Genomic DNA, 23591 nt, shown 5'->3' with positions numbered 1-23591 from the left:
GCTGACAATAGAGGGATCTGTCCAAGAGTACATGGTAAGCACGCACATCAAAGCCCACGCACTTGGAAGACAAACTAGAGCTAATCTGTGGGGCTACGCATGCAGTAAAACCTGGAGTATCAATTTAACTCTGAGAGTGTGACAAATTTGACAATGGACCCACAATGGTGCGTTTCTTGGGGGTCAACTTTCACACTCTGGAGTTAATTTAACCCTCCAGATTTCAGTGTGCAGGGAGCTAGCGTCCAGCTGGCAGCTGGACCATGACAGGAATGATTACAATGAGGATGAGCCCAACAGACAGGACGAGTGCCAACTCACTGCACACACAAAAGTGGCGAAGTCAATGTGACAGTCAGTGAGTGACATGAAAAGGACCTTGAAGAGAGACAGGAGAAAGACAGGAAGAATGGAGTAAAGTAAGGAGAAGAGAATGACAAGAGAGTCAGTGGTAGAGAGGTGAATTAGAGCAAATGAAAAAGAATCAAAAGATTCTTTCGGTCATTGAAAACTGATGGACACATTTTGCATCCGCAGAGAAGAACACAGAATGGCATGTTGGCATGGCATTGTTTTGAAAATGCTAAAACATTCTCTGAGCATAGTGCACAATCACATGGGAGTTTTGCAGGATTTAAGACCCTGGTTTGTATTAAGAATCTAAGAAGTCTGATATTAGCGCCGATACTCACTCTAATATAAACTATGAATTAACAGCAGGATATTGACGGTGATAATTTAGCCTCTGCTGCATCCTTTGTTGCCAGTGGATGCAATGGAAAGTTACAGCCTGATGAATACCAATGACAGACACATTGAAAGGAAAACAGATAACCAGTTTAGCAAGAGAATGGAGTCAATCAGGGGACCTAAAGAACCAAGCTGGCTCCTGGGCTAAATTAGGGATTGCAATACCCCCCACGGCTATTTCTAGTACAGGCATGCAGTCTGTGTCCCTGGCAACATTAGCCAAAACAGCAATCTGTAGCGCAGAATTTATACACACTAATCACACATTTTAGCGCACACACACACACACACACACACACGAGTGAACATACAATAAATAACCTTACGTACCTAGTGTAGTGCGTATCAGTCGGCTCTTAAAGATGTGATGAGGTTTTTCTCATAAGGACAGACTCACTCAATCCAGGAAGAGGATGAGAGAGACTGCCAGTGAGGTGGAGTGAGTGACTGAAAGATGGAGGGCAAAACAAGAATAAAAACAAGTGTTCCTCAAGATGAAAAAACTAAATTAAAAACAAAAACAAAATGGGATCTTTAAAAAGTTGCCTGATTATATTGAAGAGAGTGAATCAAAACTGTGCCTCAGTAACTGTTGTCTGCTTTACTTTTAATCAGGAAGGACAGCACTGAATGACTGCCCTGCTCTCTGCTGGTTATAAACCTTAAGAGGGGTGGGAGTGGTGTCAGATGACACAAGGGGGCAGGAAGATGCCAAAAGGGCCATGGGATTGGTGACTGCATCAGTTTCCTTGTTTGTACCACAGCCAATTAGCTCCCTGCATAATACAGGGCACTTGTTCAGTCCACGTGAAGATGAATTAGGCAAGCTATGGGGGGTCTATCATATGCAAACTATTGTCTCCCTTTCTGTCTATCTTAGTCGAGTCTGTAACTCACCCTTTCATTCTTCAAAGCATTTCTGGGCTCATGTATCACCACAGTGTTAAAATAACAGTAATTCTTTTGCAATAACAGATAAAAGCCTTTCTTAAAATATATAAACAAACACCAGTGCGACACCCCCCCCCACACACACACACACACACACACACACACACACACACACACACACACACACACACACACACACACCTGTTTTTGCATCGGAACTCTAACTTTAATATTGTTTGATTAGCAAACAATATTGGCGCTCTCTCTCTTTCAGTCTAAGTGAAAAAGAAAACGGTGCCAGGTGTGGCAGTCTGTTTGGTTCGTCTACCTCTTGCATTTCACAGCAAACACAGCACACAGCCAGAGCGCGACAGCCACCACCTTTCCCGACCAACCCACCATTCCATGTAGAAAAACAACCCCCCACCCCAACTTTCTCCTTTTTTCTTCCTCTCGTTATTGGCGTGTGTGAGTGTGTGTAGTACTGTATGTGTGCACACGATCCCCTCCTTGCCCAGAGCTGCAACAAAGCCCAGCCTGTTCTCTCCGTGCCGTTTAGGGTATAGGGCACATTTAGCAAATCACCTGGGAAGACCAAGACAGGAGGTATGAGGCAGGAGCAGAAGCTTGTGTCCCATTCTGAAATAAGGGGCGATTTTAAAGTTGAAAGTAAAACCCATGGAAAGATACAGAGTGAACGAGATTTGCCTCTATTACCTCCACCATTTAAACTATTCAATGCAGCTGGTTATTTAGAACGTATTTATAGAAGGTCAGGCTATCCAGGTCTCTGTAGGACTTGTGAAATTGTCACACAGACTCAAAACCAAACGGTCTCCAAAACGCCTGGTGCTGGTGGGGTGAGAGAAAAACATGCTGTCTCGTGCTGAGTCACGTGCAAAGAATTTGACATATGCATGAATAATATCTGGTCACATATCTGGTCACTTTTCCACCCAAGCACAGTAAGGCATGACATAAAAAGTGGTTCATAACAACACTGAAACATCTGAAAACATCATCATTTATAACAGAATCTAGGCCTTAATGTTGCCTTGACAAGAAAATAAGTGTAAAGAGCAATAATATGCAAACCATTGGCCCTAAAGATAGATGACAAAGTACACTTGTTAAGTCATCATTTTGCTAAACGATTGAGATTGGACAGATACACGACGGAAAGAATAAAATATACTGTGTCTGCATGCACTCTTGAGGAAAACAAAAACAAACATCTTGCCAACCATTCTTGAACGGCAGGGCACTTTATTTTTCAAGTTCACCTCCATCTGGTGCCCATTCTCATCCTGCTTCACCTTATCAAAACACTCTCAGCTCCATGCAGACAAACATGCCTGTGCCTTTTTCAACAGCTTGTCTTTTCCACTGTAAAAAACTAAGAAAACAAAAATGTGCACCGCTCATGCAACACTGTCACTTTAAGAGTCCCCTTCCTGTGTGTGTGTGTGTGTGTGTGTGTGTGTGTGTGTGTGTGTGTGTGTGTGTGTGTGTGTGCGTGCGTGCGTGCGTGCGTGTGTGTGTGTGTGTGTGTGTGTGTGTGTGTGTGTGTGTGTGTGTGTTCATGCGAGCCTGCATATTATAGAACCCATCAAGAGTGTGGGCGGGTGTACCCTCTCTCTCAGAACAACACACTACTCTGTTGATCACTCACTATTCACTGATCCTTTGCTCTCTCTCTCTCTCTCTCATCCCCTGCTTAATTCATTTCATTTTGTTTGTTTGTTTAATGATAGTCTATAGTATATTCCAACTTCAACAAAAAAGCAGAAGTCGTATAGCAAAGTACACTATAGCCTGCTAGCCTTTACCATTTATTCCGTTCCTCCTTCCTCACATTATTACTATATATTTGTGTGTGTGTGTGTGTGTGTGTGTGTGTGTGTGTGTGTGTGTGTGTGTGTGTGTGTGTGTGTGTGTGTGCGTGCGTGCATGCGTGTGTGCATGACATATCGTACATATTATGTTAAATGTACGACCGTAGAACGTACATCCCTCCAGGGGTCAGTCGCCTGAATTGCCTCCACAGGATCAATAAAGGTATGTAGGGCATGGAATAATTGTCCTGCAAGGACATCACTCTGGCAGTGGCACTGCAATAGCTAGTTCTACAGGTTGGTAAGTTCCGCTTCCTTTTGAGCAGAGAGTGGGAGGAGCTGGGAGGAGGTGTTCTTCCACAACACACACACGTTATGTCCTCCCCATAAAACCCACCCTCCCCAGATCAAACAGGATACTGATTGGCAGTGACGAGGATTATATAATTAGGGGGCGTGTGATAGGCCAGGGTACAATAATGAGTAAACAGTTGATACACATTATACATAATATAGAGAGTATGCACATGCATCACTTTTCCACCGGGACAGGCCCCCCCTCATCTAGACTGATGAGTGGCAAAACATTGAGCAGCATGGAGCTTGGACTATCTATCTATGGTGGATTTTTATTAAACAAAAACATTGCAGATAGAGGATAATTCAAGCTTTCTGTATACAGCTGCAATGTTGGTGAGTTTAACGTTGTTTAATACAATCAGATTTTCCGTTCAGATGTATGGGCTCATTGGGCTGTCATACATCTGCCAGAAAGTCGTTTTTGCCACTCAGTAGGCATTCCTGCATCCGGGTCACACAGATTTTGAAGGTGCGTTTTACCTATTACAGTAATATGAGCTGGGGGCGTGAGGTATGTCATATTGCAATTTTAAGCATGTTAAGAAGCGCTTTCGACACCCCGTGGAGTGCGCAAAACGGCCTTGAATTAGTCATGGGAGTGTTTAAGGCGTGTTTGAGAGTTACCCAATCAACATGTCCGTACTATTTTCTTTACCAGTCAGCTGATGTCACATACGGAATGCGCACTTTGGGGATCGTTATTATTACATTTCTTCAGGCTGGCACCATAGAAGACATGACATATGACTTTGTCACATTTGGGTTAATTATTCCTATTGCACTGCATGCTGTCACCTTTATGCCTCAAAATAAGTTGTTTCTATTGAGAAACACCAGTAAAATTATATTTTAATTTAAATTATAATTATATTATATTTGAAATGAGTAATGAGTTGAATGCGTGGTGCGTATGCCCGTGATGGTATGGTCTTCGCTCGTAGCATTTTATTGAAGAAGACTTGGATCGAGTGTGATACAGCGTATGAAAGCAAACCTCTCAAGGATTATGGAGATGTTTTTATTTATTTTTAAGGTTGAGAAATGAAATAATTATGGTCGTTTCTAATCTCAACCTTTCAAAAAGAATGGATGCGTCTTTTGCTGGCTGTTGCCATGTCTCATAGAAACAAGTAAATAGGTCTATAAAAATAATCCCAAAATAAGCGCATATAACAGGGGTCTGTAACCTATTTTAAATGAAGTGCCATGTTTTTATTTTCTAGATAGTGAGTCTGCTATATCCAGATTAATTTTAATGACACCACATTAAAATAAAAAACATATTTTGATTGTCCACAAATATAAAGAAAATTTAAATATTTTCTTGCACATTGTTATAATGATCATTATATATCCGCCTGCAGTCAGAGTTCATAGTTTTAATGAATGAATGTGATTCATTGTGAGCTGGTAGATCTGCTATTTTCAAAAGTAACATTTTAATTACATTTTTGTATTAGCCGTCCTTAAGTTGGGCAAATGCATTAATCTGGGGATCCTTGACATGGGAATGTGCTGTGTGAGGATCACTGGTTTAAACAACATTAGGAGAAACCTTTAGAAACAAGAAAAGCAACCACAACTACCAATATTTACAAGCAACTTTACAGAAAAAGAAGCCGCTTATAATAAACAGACTTGGCAACACTCCAGCAGCGTCCCAGAGCCGCTCAAGTGTAAAATCAAACAGTGCTTTAAATTCTTTTTGCGTTTATGAGGTGCCTAGACCCACGTCTAATCGTTATGCGCAGGTCAAGGGGCTTAATAGCAAATTGCGCAAAGCGAAAATAATTAACATATGGACACTCCCACAATGCTAAAATATTCAGCAACGTCGTATTCCATATGTGTGTGCGTTCAACACGGGACGATAAGGCTTTCATAATACGATTGTGCGCAGAGCGAGGCCAATTTATGTATTACCACATGGTAAAACGCACCTTCAAAATCCAGCCCTAGCCTCGATAAGGACATGAATGCAAATAAATCAAATGAGAGGAACAACAGGTTATACATGACCTAACTGCGTGGACTATACATGACATACAGTGCAGTACAGTAAAACCAACCCATATGGTATTCTAGTATGTACACAGAATGTTATAATGAACACCAAGAATTAAGGGTCCCCCCCCGACCTCTCTCTGGCTCTCTCTCTCTCTCTTGTGTGCTTTCCCTCCCTCTGCATGCAGCTCCATTATAGACACATGTGTCTATAATTAAGAAGTGGTTGAACAGCGGGCCCAAGTGCTAAATTAGATCATGGTGCAGAGAAAGAAGAGCTGGCTGGACGAGCTGTAGTCACAGACCTGGCCTCCCTCAGTGCCACCAGGGGGTCTGACCACATGGCTCATAAACACAGACCTTGTGGTGGTGGTGGTGGTGGTGGTGGAGCTGGAAGTGGAGGAGGTCTGCTCCATGCAACCCAACGACTGATAACCTTTATGGGGCTTTCACCGGCAGGGATGCCCATGGGGCTCAAAGTTCAAGTGACGAACCGGCTTTCCGTGGCTGGTGGCTTCTGCGTGCGGTTAGGTTTAGGGTTAAAGCCTATTCATAGTCCAGTTTTCGGGGTAAAGGTGAAACTGAAACGGTGGTTAGTAAAAACAGAGAGATGTGTTGTGTGAGCGGTGACCACCATGCCGTGATGTCATGTTGTAGTTTTAGGTGGTCACCTCTTCACCGAAAACTCAACTATATGAATAGACCTTTATGGACAGTGTTAGTATTGACCGCATTGGAATGGCGGTGTGTTGGAATACAGGGCTTCAGGGCCGGTGTGTAACCGTCAGTGATTGTGTTCCAAAATAGACTCTAAAATAGACTCTCTTATCCAGAGTCAGTCGGGTGATTCGGGTCAATGTGTCAAGTGGCATGAACCCTAGTCAACTAACATCAGAGACAGTGGTCGAGTAAATAGATCGGTAAGAAATCAAATATGTGCTACAAAGAAACTATGAACTATTTCTCTCCTAATAGTTGTTTATTTTGTTTTGTTGTAAAGCAACTTTGGGTACTAAGAAAAGCACTATATAAATCTGATATATTATTATGATATGAGTTTGTTGTTTCTCAGGACAACGCTTACAAAGGATAAGTTCAAAAGGTTAATGCTCAGGTCTATGTTTACAGAATTAAACCGACTGTAGGCTACAGTAGTAGTAAATTACATCACTGTCTGCTCAAAGATGGGCGAACAGACTTGCAGGACCAAAAATATCCTCGCCTGCGGCTATTCAAGCTCTGCGGGGTTAATAGGTGTCTGTCTCTTCCATTCTTCAACATTCTTACAAAGTAGTTAACCTTGCATCACCAGGCTTTACAAGAGGAAAGCCTTGTATACGCTAATGGCCACAAAGTATCCTTGCCTTTGGCTATTCCAGCCCTGCAGGGATAATAAAGTGTCTCTTCCATTCCTCAACGTTCTTACAAAGTTAACTTCATGTCACCAGGCTTTCCACAGCGGATGAAAGCCTGGTATTTGCTTCAAACTAGCCTATGTGATCCATAGAGCTATAAAGGATAGAGACCGAACCGGAGCATTAGCCCTGCCCCCCCCCAATATTCATTTCAGTGGAAGTTGCTCAGTGGCGTTTTGAAGCACCCGGAAGACTGCCAGAAGTATAATTATAACTCAATGGCTCGAGCGAGCGGAAGTTTAGCCTAGCCTAGCCCCGGACCTCAATTTTGACGTCATGACATCATGAACGTCCGTCCACCTCCATTAAAGTGCTGCAATTCCTCATTTGGCCAGTAGGCAGTGGCAGCTTCAACGTTGGATAGCCTTACTGGGGGCTTGATGTGATCCGCTTTAGAAAAAAAACAAGGTTCCGGTGTGGGTTCCGGTTAGCGTCGCATTAATTTTGTTCCCCACATAATGTGACTGAATTAGTTTAGCTAGATTATTATTATTAGCATAAAATATACATACAGAGACATACCAAATGATTATTAGCCTAAAAGATGGACATACCTAATGTTTATTGGCATAAGAGATGGATATACCAAATTATTATTAAAACAAACAAAACAAACGATTATGCCAAACTAAACACATTTTAAAACAAGAACTGCACTCTGTCGAGTGCCTACTTGCTTGTTGCACACAAGTAAACCATAAATGGCCTAATAGTGCGCAAGCAGAGTGTGCAAGTACTGTCGACCGCTACGAAATGTGGGCCAACAGAGAGCTACTGCTCCAGATCTATACCCTGAGTCCTGGAAGTTGACTCAAAAGGCCTCATGTTAAGAAAGGATAGTCATTTTCATTTGGTTGGCGTATCTGGTTGACCATGCCCCCCTGGACCTTCTGCTCACAGTGCACCTGGTTGTTGAAGGCACATCATGGCTGGTCACTACAGTAAAGGCTGATGTGTGGAAATCCAGCCTGACACTGTGTTGCGGGTTCTTCGGAACCATAGTCAACTAACATCAAGGGAAGTGGTTGAGTAAATAGAGCGATAAGACATCAAATACGGTATTCTACAAAGTAACTATGATACGATAGGAGTTTGTCGTTTCCAAGGACAACGCTTACAAAAGGCTACAGTCGTTTTTTATTTTCTCTTTTCTATTTATTTTGGAGAAGGAGGAGAGACCCGCACACCGCCACTTGCTGGTTCAAGAGTTTTATTTTAAATAAGAGTCATAGCAATGTTTCTTCTTCAGGCATGAGTGACATTCTTCAACATTTTTACAAGTGCTAAGTCATGACCTTTTCCAACAGGCGATGTTGTTAAACATACAAATGCAGTCCCCTAGGCTCCATTGTAGCCTGACAGCGGTTTGCGGGTTACAGAGTAAAAGTGGTCATATCTGCGCGGCACCCCAAACTGTTATTTTGAAATAAATCCCAACGCTGATTTTCTTTTTTTTAAGATATTTTTTTTGCGGCTTACGCCTTTTATTGGTTTTTTTGAAGGGACAGACAGTAGGCTGACAGGAAACGGGAGAGAGATGGGGGAAGACATGCAGTAAAGGCCGTGTCGGGCTCGGACGTCGAACCCGCGGCACACTGCGACTGGATTACCAGTCGGGTGCCCAGACGGTTACGCCACTGCCTGGGCCTATCGCGACGCTGATTGTGTTAATAAACAGAAAATACATTTTCAGCGTTGAGAGTAGCCATTTATCAGCTTAATTTTGTCGCCTCATTTCTTTGTGTCATCACTTACAATTCCACTTGTTTAATCTGTATTCTGGCTGCATTCTCTTTCCCTGATTGGATAAAATCGGTATCCCGACCTGAAAATGCATGCACAATATACTGTATATCCTTGTGAGACTTAAGGTAAAACCACAATCGGTCTTCAGTGATCGAGCTTGTTCAATGAGTGTCAGTGGCCTGGCCGAGTGTGCACACTTGTACCTTTACTCCTGCGATTATGTGAGTGTATGAGGAGTTTTTGTCTTGTGCCGAAGAAGGACACTATTCCAATAGACAATTGCGAAGCGCAATATTTATTAATTAATATAACAGAAGGGATTGATGCTTGGAAAGAAGAAGGATGATAGTGACAGTGTGGTGAGAAGGGTTGTTGTGAGCAAAGATGGTGTACTGACTGTAATGGATGAGACCTCTTCTTGGCAATGGTGTATCCGGTACAGGCAGGGTATCAGCAAGTATCAGTACTTTGAATTTAAGCCTTTTTATGACCTTGAGTCACATAAACTGTATTTGTCCCTAAAGGGCAACTGGTTTTGCAACGTAAAAACAAACATGAAATGAAATGACATTAGTAAATGCAGCAGGATTAGCCTGGTTAATAAGCCAGACTCAAATCATCAGTCATGTGGTCCGGCAGGCTTTTTCTTTTTTGCCAACGGCTGATTCGGTCTGGCCAGGCTACAGCCGGATTGCATCAATGAACAAGCATTATCATTAGTACACCAATAAGAACTAGAAAATACTGTTCCTGAAGAAAGGAACAGAAAGTCGTGTGGGCTCGACTCTCGAGTAGCTCGTTTCACACAATGAGCGGTGCCTTTGATCATCATCGAGCGGTGCCTTTGATCATCACACACCGCAGGGGGTGCAGTGGCTGGTGTCGGACCAACGGTTGTCCAGAACCACCCCAAAAAGGCCTCTGCCCGGGCTCTGGACAGGGCCCCTGCCCAGGGTCCATATCTGGAACTGGCCTGTTCTGACATCATTCTGACGTCTGCATATACTCAATATTTGAGCATGCCTGACAAAGAACTCCATATGGGCATAAAAGGGACACAGACATAATATCTGGGTGGGGCATGCATTTCTAACTTGCATCCTTCCAAATAGGCCAGTGCCCAACGGGCACCGCTGTAGAGGCCCCACGGGCACCGCTCTAGTACAACGTAAATTCTCCATTCATTGTCAATGGGAATTTAATTTGTTTGTGTAAGACAAAAATCTACACTAATGAATATAGGAGGGGCTAGCGCCCTTCAAAAATATCACTGCATGTAAAGTGAAGGGCGCCTTTGTTTGCTTTTGTATGTTGCAGGACAACAAAAAGTCCATGGACTTGGCTGCCACATGACGTCCTGTCTGAAAGACAGACGTTGGAGGTGCTATTGACCCTCTCGGAATATGACAGTGAGAGAACGATTGACCCTGGACTTATATTAGATCATATTTGGAGAGACCCCCCCTTTTTTTGGGTGTCTCTAATGGGTTGTATGTATTGTGTATGAGATGGTAGTTTTGTTTTGTTTTTGGAGTTGTTCATTTTGTGAATATGTTAATGTCTTGTCTCAAGTTGTCCGAGCACAAAATATGGAAAAAAAGAAAAGTCTGAAGGCCAGACGTTGGAGGGTCTAGCACCCCTCAAAAAGGGGGTAGCAGAGACGTACTCAATTCACAAGTGAGAAAACGGATGCTTAAAGCTACTCTGTTGCCCTTCATTACAACTGGTTACATGAGGATAGCGTGAAACTAGACAAACAGACAAAACTATATTAGGAAATGCATAGGACTGGAATTGTGTGCAAAGCATAGCTGCCCGGCGCCTAAATACATGAACAATCATCCGACAAATCATCATCTGACAAACAATTGACAAAAATGTATATGAGTTTTACTGCCCTCTAGATGTTTAAATAAAATGTCAAGCAAGGAACTAACCCAGCGTTATACAGTATACGGGGAGGTGGGGAAGTAGGTACAAAATTCCTGAAATTCCAGAACAGAATGATATATGTATAATATCTGTCTAATTGTATTAATTTTGGATGTGAAACGTGATAACAGATGAACCAAGATTGTAGAGCTTGCCTTACTAATATTTTACCAGGTTCTTAACTGTAAGAGAAGCTGTAATAAAAAAGGGACAAGGAAGTGTCTTGGATCGAGGACCAACATGAGTTGATATAAGCATTATTTTTGAGGGGCGCTAGCCCCTCCTATGTCCAGCTTTGAGGGTTTGTAACATTGTCCTAACATTGAATGCCATTGACAATGAATGGCCAGTTTTTAGTGTTTGTGCAAACACTAACATTGAATGCCATTGACAATGAATGGCCAGTTTTGAGTGTTTGTCTAAACACAAACATTTCGTAAACACAAACATTGAAGACGAAGGTGAGGACGCAAAATGTGATTGGCTGGAATGAGATGATGTATGATAAGAGCTTATATTTATTATACTTATATTTACAATACCAGTTCTGATATTTAAATGACAAGAAAAGTACCTGAATCAGGACCTGAATTAAGAAACCATGAAAAACCCTCTCGGAGGGTGGCCGGCCATAGCTGAGTGGGTAGAGAGGCCACCTGGGATTCGTAAGGTCGCCTGTTCGACACTCAATTCCTTCCCCGAGCAAGAGACTTGACCCCGAACATCCTCCTCCACAGAAAAGTAATGTCACCTCCCACGAGGAGCAGAAAATAGTTCCCTCAATTCTAAATACGTTTTATTGGACCCCTGCAAAACTATAGGGTTGGGACCCAGGATACTGCAGATGTGGGGATTTATTTGTTATGGTCCTGCATGTCCGAAAGTTCAGAGAACAGTACAGTATGTGAGAATATTAAACTGATGAGTCAGGACATTCCAATTTAGCCTAATCTGCCTCTAAAAGGGGAACCCTGAACCCAGACACGTACGGTGGAATCACAATTCGTCATGTTAGGACCAAAGGCTCCTTATTGGTAACGGGAATTGGTGGATCTTCCTCCATTCAATGTATGGTTTAGTTTAGACTCGCTTAAATATATAATGGCAGCATTAGAAGAGTTGACATACACATAGTATCCGAACCATGGGCAGGACCTTATCTACCGTTTCTGTAACGTGAGGCAGAATATATACCCCCTGGACATGATGTACAAGTACACCCCCTGGACATGACGCTAGTATGACGCAGGGACCGACCCCCAGGGTTGGAATAACCCTTGATGCTGAGTGAAAAGCAGGGAGGGTCCCATTTTCCAGAGTCTTTGGTATGACCCGGCCGGGGAATCGAACCCCAACCTCGCAGTCCCAGGGCACTGAGGCAGACACTCTGTCTATAACTACAAGGCCACTGAGCTGGTTTAGAAGGGTTGACATACACATACAGCATAGTAAACCGGTTAGACTTGTACTATGCTAAATGGGGATATATATTCTTATTACATAAGATACATCTTATTACAGGACTATGACGCTCAAAAAGGAATGCCCCCACATGAGGTTAAGGTATATTTCTTCAGTGCTAAACAATGAACCCTGAATGGTCATGGATGTTGGCTTGCAACCCCTATAGTTTGATGTTGACATTGAAGTCTGAACACTATGTACAGTGTGTGTGTGTGTGTGTGTGTGTGTGTGTGTGTGTGTGTGTGTGTGTGTGTGTGTGTGTGTGTGTGTGTGTGTGTGTGTGTGTGTGTGTGTGTGTGTGTGTGTGTGTGTGTGTCTTGTCGTGTCTATATAATGTTTTTGTCATGTGTATCCTATTTCCTTCACTCTTGACGAATATATATTTTTCTGGATTTATGTACTGTTTTCAGTCACTTGTGATGTTATGGAAAAAACAATAAATATAAAAGAAACAGACATAAAATGAGCCAGCGAGACAAGCCAAAGCCGAATTCTGGAGTTTCTTACAACTATTAGCTGTGTCTCAGCCTGCCACACTTGAATAGTTGAACCCATATCTTCAAGGCAAATTCTGACCTACTAACATTAGATGGTTAAGAAGTGTCTGACACCAGTGGGAGAATGGTCTGCCAGTGCCCTCTTACGTAAGTTTATAATTCAGAGACTTGGCTGACATATAACTGTCAGAAAAACACACACACACACACACACAAATTTACATATGTGTGTATGTGTGTGATTGGCAGGCAGCTTGCAGTGCTATATACTAGGGGTTATGAAAATTGTACTCATAAATTAGAATAATTTTTAGTTTAACATCAGGGTTTTTGTTGGCATAAAAAAGCCTTTTTGTACTTATGTGCGTGTCTACAGTACATCTCTTTGTATACATACTGTACATGCACAATTGCACATATTTGTGTGCACGCGAGTGGGTGTATTTATGCGTTGATGGTTGTGTGTGTACTCAATGCTCTCCACATAGAATGCAGTGTTCTTTTCCTTCATGCATGGGGGGGCTCTTTTCAGAGCCCAGTGGTATCTCTCTCTCTCTCTCTCTCTCTCTCGTGTGCCTTGATGGCGACACCCATAGAGGGCTCTGTGTAATCTAGTAACTCTCCACAGTTCTCATTTTCTTCTAGCCTTGATGACTATGCAGACTTATGCAAATTAAGGCTGACACACACACACGCACACGCACGCACACACACACACACACACACACACACACACACACACACACACACACACACACACACACACACACACACACACACACACACACACACACACACACACACACACACACACACACACACACACACACACACACACACACACACACACACACACACACACTTTTTTGACTGATGATAGGTTGTTGTATATAATAATGAATGACACTTGCCATTAAACTACTGAATAATCACCACCTCACTTGTGTCTAACCTCTGCTGCATGTCAGTGCTGGTTTGTGCCATGTGTATTCATTAGATATCTTATCTTTGCCTCTCTCTGGCAAGCTCCTCCCTCCACCCTCCCTTCCTATGCCTCTTTCTGAAAAGAGCGAAATCGATGGAGCTTGCATAAAAACTAATGACGTGACAATAACATTGATTCTGATTGTTTTATTCCATTTCATGCCATGTGAAGTGAACAGAACAAGTGCTGTGTTGACAAGTCATGTCACAGACAAAACGGACATCAACTTAATGCTACAAGTACACACAATAGAGAATATATATGTGACTCGGTTCACCATGGCCGCAGTCTTAAGGCCAGAACGCACCAATGTAACTAACCACAACTCCTTGCAACAAAAACGTTTTAAGGCCAGTCCACACCAATGCAACTCCTTGCAGCTGCCATTGGGGATAATGGTTACAAGTAGTAGAATGTTGCAAGGAGTTGGTGCAATGGTGTGGACTGGCCTTTAAACTCATGCTTCTGCTGCTGTCACCCATGATTTCGACTCCCCTACTGATGATTTCAGAGCAGCAGCTGTGTGCAAGCACAGCTTTCACACCCCCCAACCCTCTCACTCTCAGCATGACCCCACACTAAAAAGGTACACATTTCTATGCCATTTGCTTTGCTCTGCAGACTTAATAAAACGTATTTTCAGAGGATGCTTAGACCAGAGGTTAATTCCCAACCACCGGTCCGCGGACCGCTACCAGTCTGTGGACATATACCGGTACACAAGGCAGCGCGGCCGTGAATATAACCTTCCAGTGGAGAAAAGTTGTCTCTGTCGCAATACCAAGTATTCAACGGTGGTTTACCAGCAGGAAGCTTGTTTAAAACAGTCCTTGCTCCGTGTTGCATAAGCACAACAGTGAGATCACTGTCGAATCCTTGTCATCTTTAGTTTCAGGTGCGTTCATGATCAGATGCGTCACAACAAGCTGTCCTATTTAGTCCTATATAGTTAGTGTAAATGAAACACTAAACAGGATTATTATTATTCCATGTCAACATTCAAGTATACAACTATCAGAAGATGTAACCCAGGTAAGGTAATGTGTCACGTTGCAAAGTCTCCCACCTGTCAAAAGTAATTTCTGACGAAAATAGCCTATCTACAAGGTCACAACTTCACAATGCGTATAACGCTGTTTACAATTTAGGCATTTAGCAGACGCTCTTAATCCAGAGCGATTTACAGTAAGCAATAACAAAAAACATGGTAATACATGAAATACATAAAAATAGTCATCATGAATCATACGTAAGCTAGTAAGAACAGTGGAATATCTATAAATTAACTATGCTATGTCTACATGAAAATGCTATCTAAGTTAGTTCAGGTTTGATTGATTAACAGTTTGCAGAATTACAGTACGTTTTAAGCACAACTCAATACAAAAACTGTTAACTGTGAATGGATGACCCAATAGAGCACTACACTTGTTTACAAGAGGGTCCACCTCGTCAATGATATAACATTATGTAGTGATATAACAATATATAAATAGCAGCCAATCTGTGTCTCGTCTTGGTATGATTGATGTACGACTACTGCTCCATGGTGTTTATTACCACATGCATGCATACAATACAGTTGGTAGAAAAGTGGCAGGCAGTGAAATTCTTGTACTTCCGAGCTTCCTCAGCAGCATGGATAACAATAAAAAACTAGAAAAGTCGCAAGTTTAAAAGATTGCAAAGTGTGGTTGCCGCAATCGCTTATAGGCCTCTCCCACAAATTTTGCTAGCCAAGTACAATGTCACATAACCCCTGTGATCATGTGTAAGTAATTTGGAGGGGATTTATATCCCCACAAATCTAATCGTTCATGATTTGTAAATAGGCCCCTCCCACTAACTTCGGACGACGATTACGGCCGAACGATACAGACTACCAAAATTCTGCCTTGTTAGGGCAACTACACTAAAAAGATGACTCCACTTGAAATGGAGACTCATTCATGGGGTGAATGAATGAGTAAATACAGTAAGAGGTGTCTACACACACCCCAGGGTGTGTGTAGACTTTCCCTCAGTAAGAGCACCCCCCCAGAGTGTGTCAGTGTGTAGACTTTCCCTCGAGTCTTGAAGTTGAGAATGCTGAGCCACCATTTGAAGCCTTGACACAGGTGGTGGTGGGGGATGGGGCTTGGGCTCTGAACTAGAATACACTGAATGACGGCAGCAGCAACACAGAGATCAAACAAGGGCAAGTATAAAGACCAGCTATCTTTTGGGATTAGTTCCCAACTTCCCAAACTTCCCATGGATACGTGTTAAAAGACGTAAATTTGCAGACTAAACAGACAGAGGTTAAATTTGAAATACGTGATAGTCTTCATGATTTACACTGGAATTAATACACAGGATACCCAATGGAAATAAGCCATAGGCTTTCTTGGGTTATCCTTTCCGCATCCTATTGTATTTATTTTATTTTAATCTGTACCTCTGTGCCTTTTATACAATCTGTTAATAAAGTATTCAATATCAGTAAAATCAATAAATCAATAGATCAATCAATCAACCAACCAACCAATCAATCAACCATTTAGCTTGTGCTAACCTTCATATAAATTAGACTTTTGTAACAAAGTAATGGGAATTAAAATAGAAATTCAACGCCCATAAATCAATTCAAAGCTGAACTTGCATCTTCACAGATCATAAATCAGTAGGAATTAAATCCTGCACAGTGTATATTACACACCGTATACTGTATATTGATATACTGTATATAAATAGTGCCGTTGCATAAGTGGATCCTAGCAGAGATATGTGGATCGTACTCAGTACTGAACTTCTTAGAATAGGTTCTAGGTCAGACTGGATCTGTCTGGCCTCATTCTCCACCAGGCTCTTGCTGAAGATGGGGCATTTCCAGTGATTGGTGATTTTTTTACTGGTACCACGGAACGCCACGCGTGCATCGCGGCATGCATGCACACAGAACGGCTGCATAGCCTAAGCCTATTGTTAAATAGTGTATGAGAGTTTTAGACACACAAACACAAAAGTAGACTTAAAATAGTCAGACAAACGACATTTTTTAACACAACACACTGCTTCATTTCCAAACATACCTCCCAACTCATCAATGGAATTCTACCTGACCCATTGGTCAAAGGAGGTGTTTATTTGTTTATTTTTTTATATAAAAACTGCTTGGGAAAACGATTTAGGAATATCTATCACTGACGAGCAATGGTCTACATCTCAGAATTTTTTGCACTCTTCTTCAGTATGTGCCAGGCATGGTCTTATACAGTTTAAAATATTACACAGGTTACATTTGTCAAAGGAAAAACTCAACAGAATGTATTCAAATGTGATTCCAGCCTGCGACAGATGTGGCCAGTCGCCGGCCACTCTAGCTCATATGTTCTGGCACTGCACTAAACTAACATCATATTGGCAAAGTATGTTTAAATCACTGTCAGACATTGTTGGAAGACCTTTTGATCCGAATCCACTGACAGCAGTTATGGGGGTCAGGGGGCCCGGGGTCAAACTGTCTACTTTCCAATATAACATGGTAAAATATGTGACTCTACTGGCTCGCAGACTGATACTGTTGAATTGGAAACAAGCACAGGTTCCGACTCACACTTCACTTATGAGAAATGTTATGCACTACTTACAATTGGAAAAGATAAAGTTTGAATTGAGAGGGAGTGAAGATAGATTTTACCAGACATGGCAACAAATTTCAATAGGTGCACGCTAACCCCTCCTACACAAAAGATAGCACAATAGAAAATTGGAAAGAAAAGAAGAAAAAAAAAAGGAACTGAGTGTTTTTTCTTTATTTTACAAATTTTAATTTAACAACATGTTGGAAAAGTTTGAGAGGAGAGGAGGTTGTTTTGTTTGTCTGTTCACACTTTAACTTTGTTTTTCGTTTTTTCATGTTTATCACATTTATATGTCTTTTTTATTATGTATTGTATGTGGAACATTTACATTGCCTGTCATTTTTTTCATTTTATATAACTGAACTACTCATTATCATTGTCGATAATATTCTGATGTCATACAAAAAATGCCTAATAAAAACAGTATTAAAAAATAAACAGTCACCGGGAAAAAAATTGTCAGACAAACATCTTTACTGCACACTAGCGAAACTAAAAAGTTTGCTTTGGACGAATCACGAAAATGAATCTGTTCTTTGATGGAGGAGGAGGCATTCTTCTTGTGTGCTGAACACCACACAGCAGCAGTATAGCCTACTGCTGTAAGTATGCATGCTTATTGCTTACCGTATAGGCTACGTGCACTCAGGTAAACAGTTAAAGCTGTTGTTATGCAAAATAGTTGAATTTGGCACGGTACTTGACATGGTGTGAAGATGGGGGGGGGGGGGGGGGGGTTGGGGGGGCGCCAGTAAACCTAGACCACTGGGTACTTGGTGCGTCTTGAAATTGTCTGGTGACACGAGGTTGGACCGTTCCGTTCCGTCCCTGCACGTGCACGTCAAAATATTACTGCCACCACGGCGCGTGGTACTGCGTTCTACGAGCATGACACCACTGGGCATTTCATAAGCAAACCCTCAGCCATTGCACAGTGGCCATGCACTTGAAGAGCAGGGGGGGAAATGGGCAGGGAAGGAGCGGGGGATTTGAAATGGGAAGCTTATATAGGGAATGTTATAATGGATCAATTTTATTCTCCCAGATGCCATCTACTCATCAATCAACAGGTTCACTTCCGTCTTTCACACTTATGATGGCGGCATGGATTCCCTCGAGGGCGAGTGCAAAGGGGAAGTCAACAAGTGCATGCTGAATGACTGATGGAGCCCAGCCAAAGCTCACAAAGGGTAAAGGTTGCAAGATATTTTGACTGCTGCTCCCACCCCGTCTGCTCTCTGCTTCACTGCACTGAACAGGTGAAGATGTTTACAGTGCAACATGGAGATGTCAACAATCTTGCTAAGAAGTCACAGTGCGTGACATATCAACATGTTGAACTATCACGGCGCAACACCGCTACACAAGCCAAGCACTTTATGGATAAGTGGTAAGGCAGTGACAGAAATAGGGTCCGTAGTGTTTTTCCCAGCCTACTCTAGGATGTCATCTTTTATTTTATTGGCATCATCGTTATTTATTTCACAGTGTTCAGAGTTCAGACAACAGATTTGGCAACACAAACTTGCATATATGCTCCCCCAACCTACATCTACTCGAAACCCATAACTAAATGATACTGCACAGACACATAGCTTTTTTGTCATACTGCTCAAAGAAGCTACAGTATACATTTAACCCATTTAATACTACATGGTAGTATAAATGTGCATGTGTGTGCGTGTGTGTGTCTAAGAACCGCCCGACCGCTCGGCTTCAAACTCAAATCACGTGTCTCCTTCGATATGTGTGACATTATGGCCACTTTGTCACTCCCAATAGGGAGAAGTTCTATAGTGAGGATGGAAAACTCACTATTTCGCTCCCTCTCCACCCACCTTCTGTGTCCTTATGGATCCTCGGTCAACTCGGAAGCACCACAGAGGATTTGAAAAGGAGGCTGTTAGTATAGACTTCAATTTCAGCATTCAACACCATGTTCCACCTCCAGAGTCAACACCAAGTTCAGGGTCCTAGGACTCAACCCCAGCCTGTGCAGCTGGATTTCAGACTTACTGTGCCAGGTGGTGAGGATGGAATCCAACACCTATGTTGACTCTCTGACCCGCAACACTAGTCCCCCCAGGGCCGTGTCCAGATACCCCTCTTCTACTCCCATTATACCCGTGACTGCGCACCGCTCTAACTTGGGGATTAGGTTCGCAGACGACACAAGCGTTGTAACAGCCTACAGGAGAGAGGTCGTCAAACCTGATACAGCGAAGTCTGGAGAACATCCTCTCTCACATTATCGACGAGACCAAGGAGCAGATCGGGGACTGCGGGGAGTGGGAGAGAGGAGGGAGGCTGGACACCATCGCCATCAACAGGTCTGCTGTATAGACGGACTCAGCACAGCATTACTTGGCATTCACATCACGAGGACCTCTCATGAGGATCTAGGATGATCAGCACACAAGTGAAAAGGGCACAGCAATGCCAATGCCTCTTTCACCTCAAGTGGTGGAAGTTCAGCATGGTGTACACAAGATCAGATACAAGCCTTCAACAGAGGCACTACCGAGAGCATTCTAACTGGATGCATCACCACCTGGCATATGAACTGCATTGGGCTCGTCTGCAAAGCACTGCTCAGTGCATCAGTGGACGTGAGCTTCACTCCATTCAGGATACTAATGCCTGTAGCCTGGAATGATGCCCGTTGAGAAGGCATGACCCTCCAGTTATGCAATACCCGTTGTATGCATACTGATACTGTCAAGTGTCAACAGATTATTACGCAATTATGCAAAAATTCATTACCTTGTTATGCGCTCATGATTTTATTACACTTTCTGAATCCTTGTTACATTTTGAACCATTATTACATTATGAGTTATTACCAGGCCCGAACGGAATACGCGGCCGCGGTGTTCAGAGGATTCTTAACACGTTCATGTTGTAGTTTACTTTACCAAGCCCTGCAGCGTAATATTAACCAGTGGACCCATCCCGTGCCTCCTCCCCTCATTCTGTGAGCTGTTTTTATTCAGATGGGGGGGGGGGTTTGTTTCTTGTTTGCCAACACTCATGGATTACCTAACAGAAATGTCGAGCGTCTGAAGCAGCTAGCCTATTTGCTAGCTGGTTTGGTTAACATGCTGAACTAAAACTAAAAAAAAAGTGTTTCGATCACTCCGAGAGGCGAGAGAGAGCTGAGAGAGAGAGTGTGTTTGGAGAGACTGCATGCGTCTGCGAGCAGGCGTGCGTGAGAGAGAAAGAGAGAGAGTGTGTTTGGAGAGACTGCATGCGTCTGCGAGCAGGCGTGCGTGAGAGAGAAAGAGAGAGAGAGTGTGTTTGGAGAGACTGCATGCATCTGCGAGCGACAGCGCGCGTGAGAGAGAGAGAGAGAGAGAGAGAGCTGAGAGAGAGGGACAAAGTGTGTTTGGAGAGACTGCATGCGTCTGCGAGCGACAGCGCGCGTGAGAGAGATAGAGAGAGCTGAGAGAGAGGGACAAAGTGTGTTTGGAGAGACTGCATGCGATGTGCGTGCGAGAGAGAGCGAAAGTGTGTGTGTGCGCGCGCGCGCGTGAGCGAGTGTGTGTGTTTGGAGAGAGCGTGCGTGCGAGAGAGAGAGAGAGAGTGTGTGTGTGTGTGTGTGTGTGTGTGTGTGTGAGAGAGTATGATATGAAGTTTCACAAGATATTATTACTCAAAATGTTAATGTAACACATCTGTTTACACCTTTATTTAATTTGTATTTATATTCAATATTTATTTCTACATACATTGTTTTATCTTGATTGTCTCGTTCCACTTTTGCTTTGGCAATGTAAACGTATGTTTTGGTGCCCTCCTTTCCCTAGTGCCCACTCTGTTTTGGTGCCTACCTTTCCCTGCATGGTGCCCAGTCTGCCCATGCACCTTTCCCTATTGCCCACTGTTTTGGTGCCTACCTTTCCCTGCATGGTGCCCAGTCTGCCCATGCACCTTTCCCTATTGCCCACTGTTTTGGTGCCTACCTTTCCCTGCATGGTGCCCAGTCTGCCCATGCACCTTTCCCTATTGCCCACTGTTTTGGTGCCTACCTTTCCCTGCATGGTGCCCAGTCTGCCCATGCACCTTTCCCTAGTGCCCACTCTCATTTTTCACCCCTGTGCCAATCATCTACTGTGATCCTGGGCTCTACACACCCTCCGCCAACCTGGGGTGAGCAACGGACTTAACTCATGCTCCCTTCATGCCTGAGTGTCCAAGTTGCTCCTTTACACCTGACAGGGGGGAGTTTCCCTGGTTGGACGTAGCGCGTGGAAGGAACACGTTAGAGTTTAGAGACCAGGATTACTTCATGTTTTTGTGAGGGTACCTACCCTAGGGGACACGGGGAGAACATGCAAACTCCACACAGAAAGGCCCTTTCGTGCCAGTCTGCCCATGCACCTTTCCCTAGTGCCCACTCTGTTTTGGCGCCCACGACAGTGTTGTGTTGGATTCATGTTCAGTATTTTTAGACGCTCACTTAGTCGCAGCATGAGGCATCGTTTGTGAACTTGTAGATCTGCTATTTTCGACTAATGTTACCCTCAGAATAGGGATGCTAGGGTTTTAACAAATTGTCTTAGTTTTGCAGTATGATCTATAGGACTGAAACCCTGGCTGCCTGCCTCCCCAAGGCCCATGTACTGCTGAGAGGAAGACGTTTGTGTTTTATTTTTATAAAGGCTCTGGTTGAGGCAGATATTCCTCTTGAGAAAGCCCCCAAGCTGGCCCCTGGCTATCTGGCTGGCAGGCAGGCAGGCTGACTGGCTATATAACTGACTAGCTATATAACTGACTGGCTAACTGACTGGCTGGCTAACTGGCTGGCTGGCTGGCTGACTGACTGGCGGAAAGCCACTGGCTGGCTGGCTGGCTAAGTATATGTATGTTCATGTTGGACCCATTGTGATTTGTACTAAAGAATGTTCATGAAGGAGTGAATTATTATTGAATAAAAATGGATAAAGTCAAAGATTTGATTAATAGATCTTAATTACTTTGTTGTGGTACTTTAAGGTTTATTTAGCATATTTAGAGTTATTTTTGCTCTAAACACATTTATTATAGTCCCGGATAACTGTCTAAAACCTTAAAAGGAAAAAAAACACTCAGCAGAATCCTGCAGATTTTCCTCCGGAGTCACCGCAGAAAAACAGAAAAAACCCTGCAGATTCTGTTTGGCCTTAGTTATTACATTTATTTTGTTGATTTATTTTCAAAAAAAATATGAAACATAAATGAAATAACAAAATTACTCAGTCATATCTGCCAGGTGCAACAAGCTCTTGTAGCGCCCGGTTTCATTCGTTTCATTATCGTATGACATTATCGTTTCCGTTGTTTTGTTATATCATTCCTGTATAGCTCCAGTTAGCTCATAACATTAGCTGCTGGCTCAACGTTGCAGCGTTCAGAGTATGGGTTTTTATGCCGTTCAGACCTCCATTGGCTTAGGAGGCAGTCTATCATGACTAGGTCGCTAGTAATGTCGCTAGAAGGCAGCGAATCATCACTAGGTTGTGTTTAGAGTTGTCTTTACGGTCGTCAATATTGTTGAGTGCAAATGTAGGCCAGTATGTGTGTTCTAAGTTTTATCATATTATTTGCCATCATTAATGCCTCCCACACGCACCCAATCAAATAACCGTTGTAACAAAACAAAATGTTCCACAGCCCGTGCTGTCGATGCTTCTGCAAATTTAATTCCGGGGGATTCTTTGAAAGGTTTAAAGCACTCGCATGGTGCGACTCAGAACTCTTGCAGTTGCAGAAGTGTGACTGAGTGACCCTGTAGTTGCAGAGACAGGTGTCAATAGCCACAGCACACACGAGCTGCACATTACCACATGAAAAAGGCTATTGGAAGTCTACATTCTTGTCAGATACACTACTACTTCGGATGCTTAGTTGACGGTATACGATTGTTTTCAAAATGTCTGGGATGTGCTACCACGTATATAGCGTAACATGGTAGAACACGCCATTAACTGTACATCAGCTAAAACATGAACAGTTTCATGTAAAAACATGAACACTTTGTTAAAATGGAGTTTGAAATTATAATGGGTTTGTATAGGAAGGGGGCAGGGCAGCTAAAATAAATATCAAGT

The 23591-nt window shown here is 42.9% G+C and overlaps 1 protein-coding gene across 1 annotated transcript in view; it reads right to left on the bottom strand.

The window, feature by feature from the left end:
- The window catches only part of LOC308312844 (high affinity choline transporter 1-like), a 20595-nt gene extending 19193 nt beyond the window's left edge, over positions 1 to 1402 (bottom strand). The window contains exon 1 of the mRNA XM_080759575.1: positions 1081 to 1402. The gene's annotated coding sequence lies outside the window, so the exon portion shown is untranslated. The remainder of the gene's footprint in view (positions 1 to 1080) is intronic.
- Positions 1403 to 23591: the final 22189 nt, after the last annotated feature.

This window comes from Protomyctophum bolini (genome assembly GCF_963924005.1).
Source record: "Protomyctophum bolini genome assembly, chromosome: 3".
Lineage (NCBI taxonomy): Eukaryota > Metazoa > Chordata > Actinopteri > Myctophiformes > Myctophidae > Protomyctophum > Protomyctophum bolini.
The sequence above is the reverse complement of the archived record's forward strand: the minus strand, read 5'-3'. Positions and strand labels throughout refer to the sequence as shown.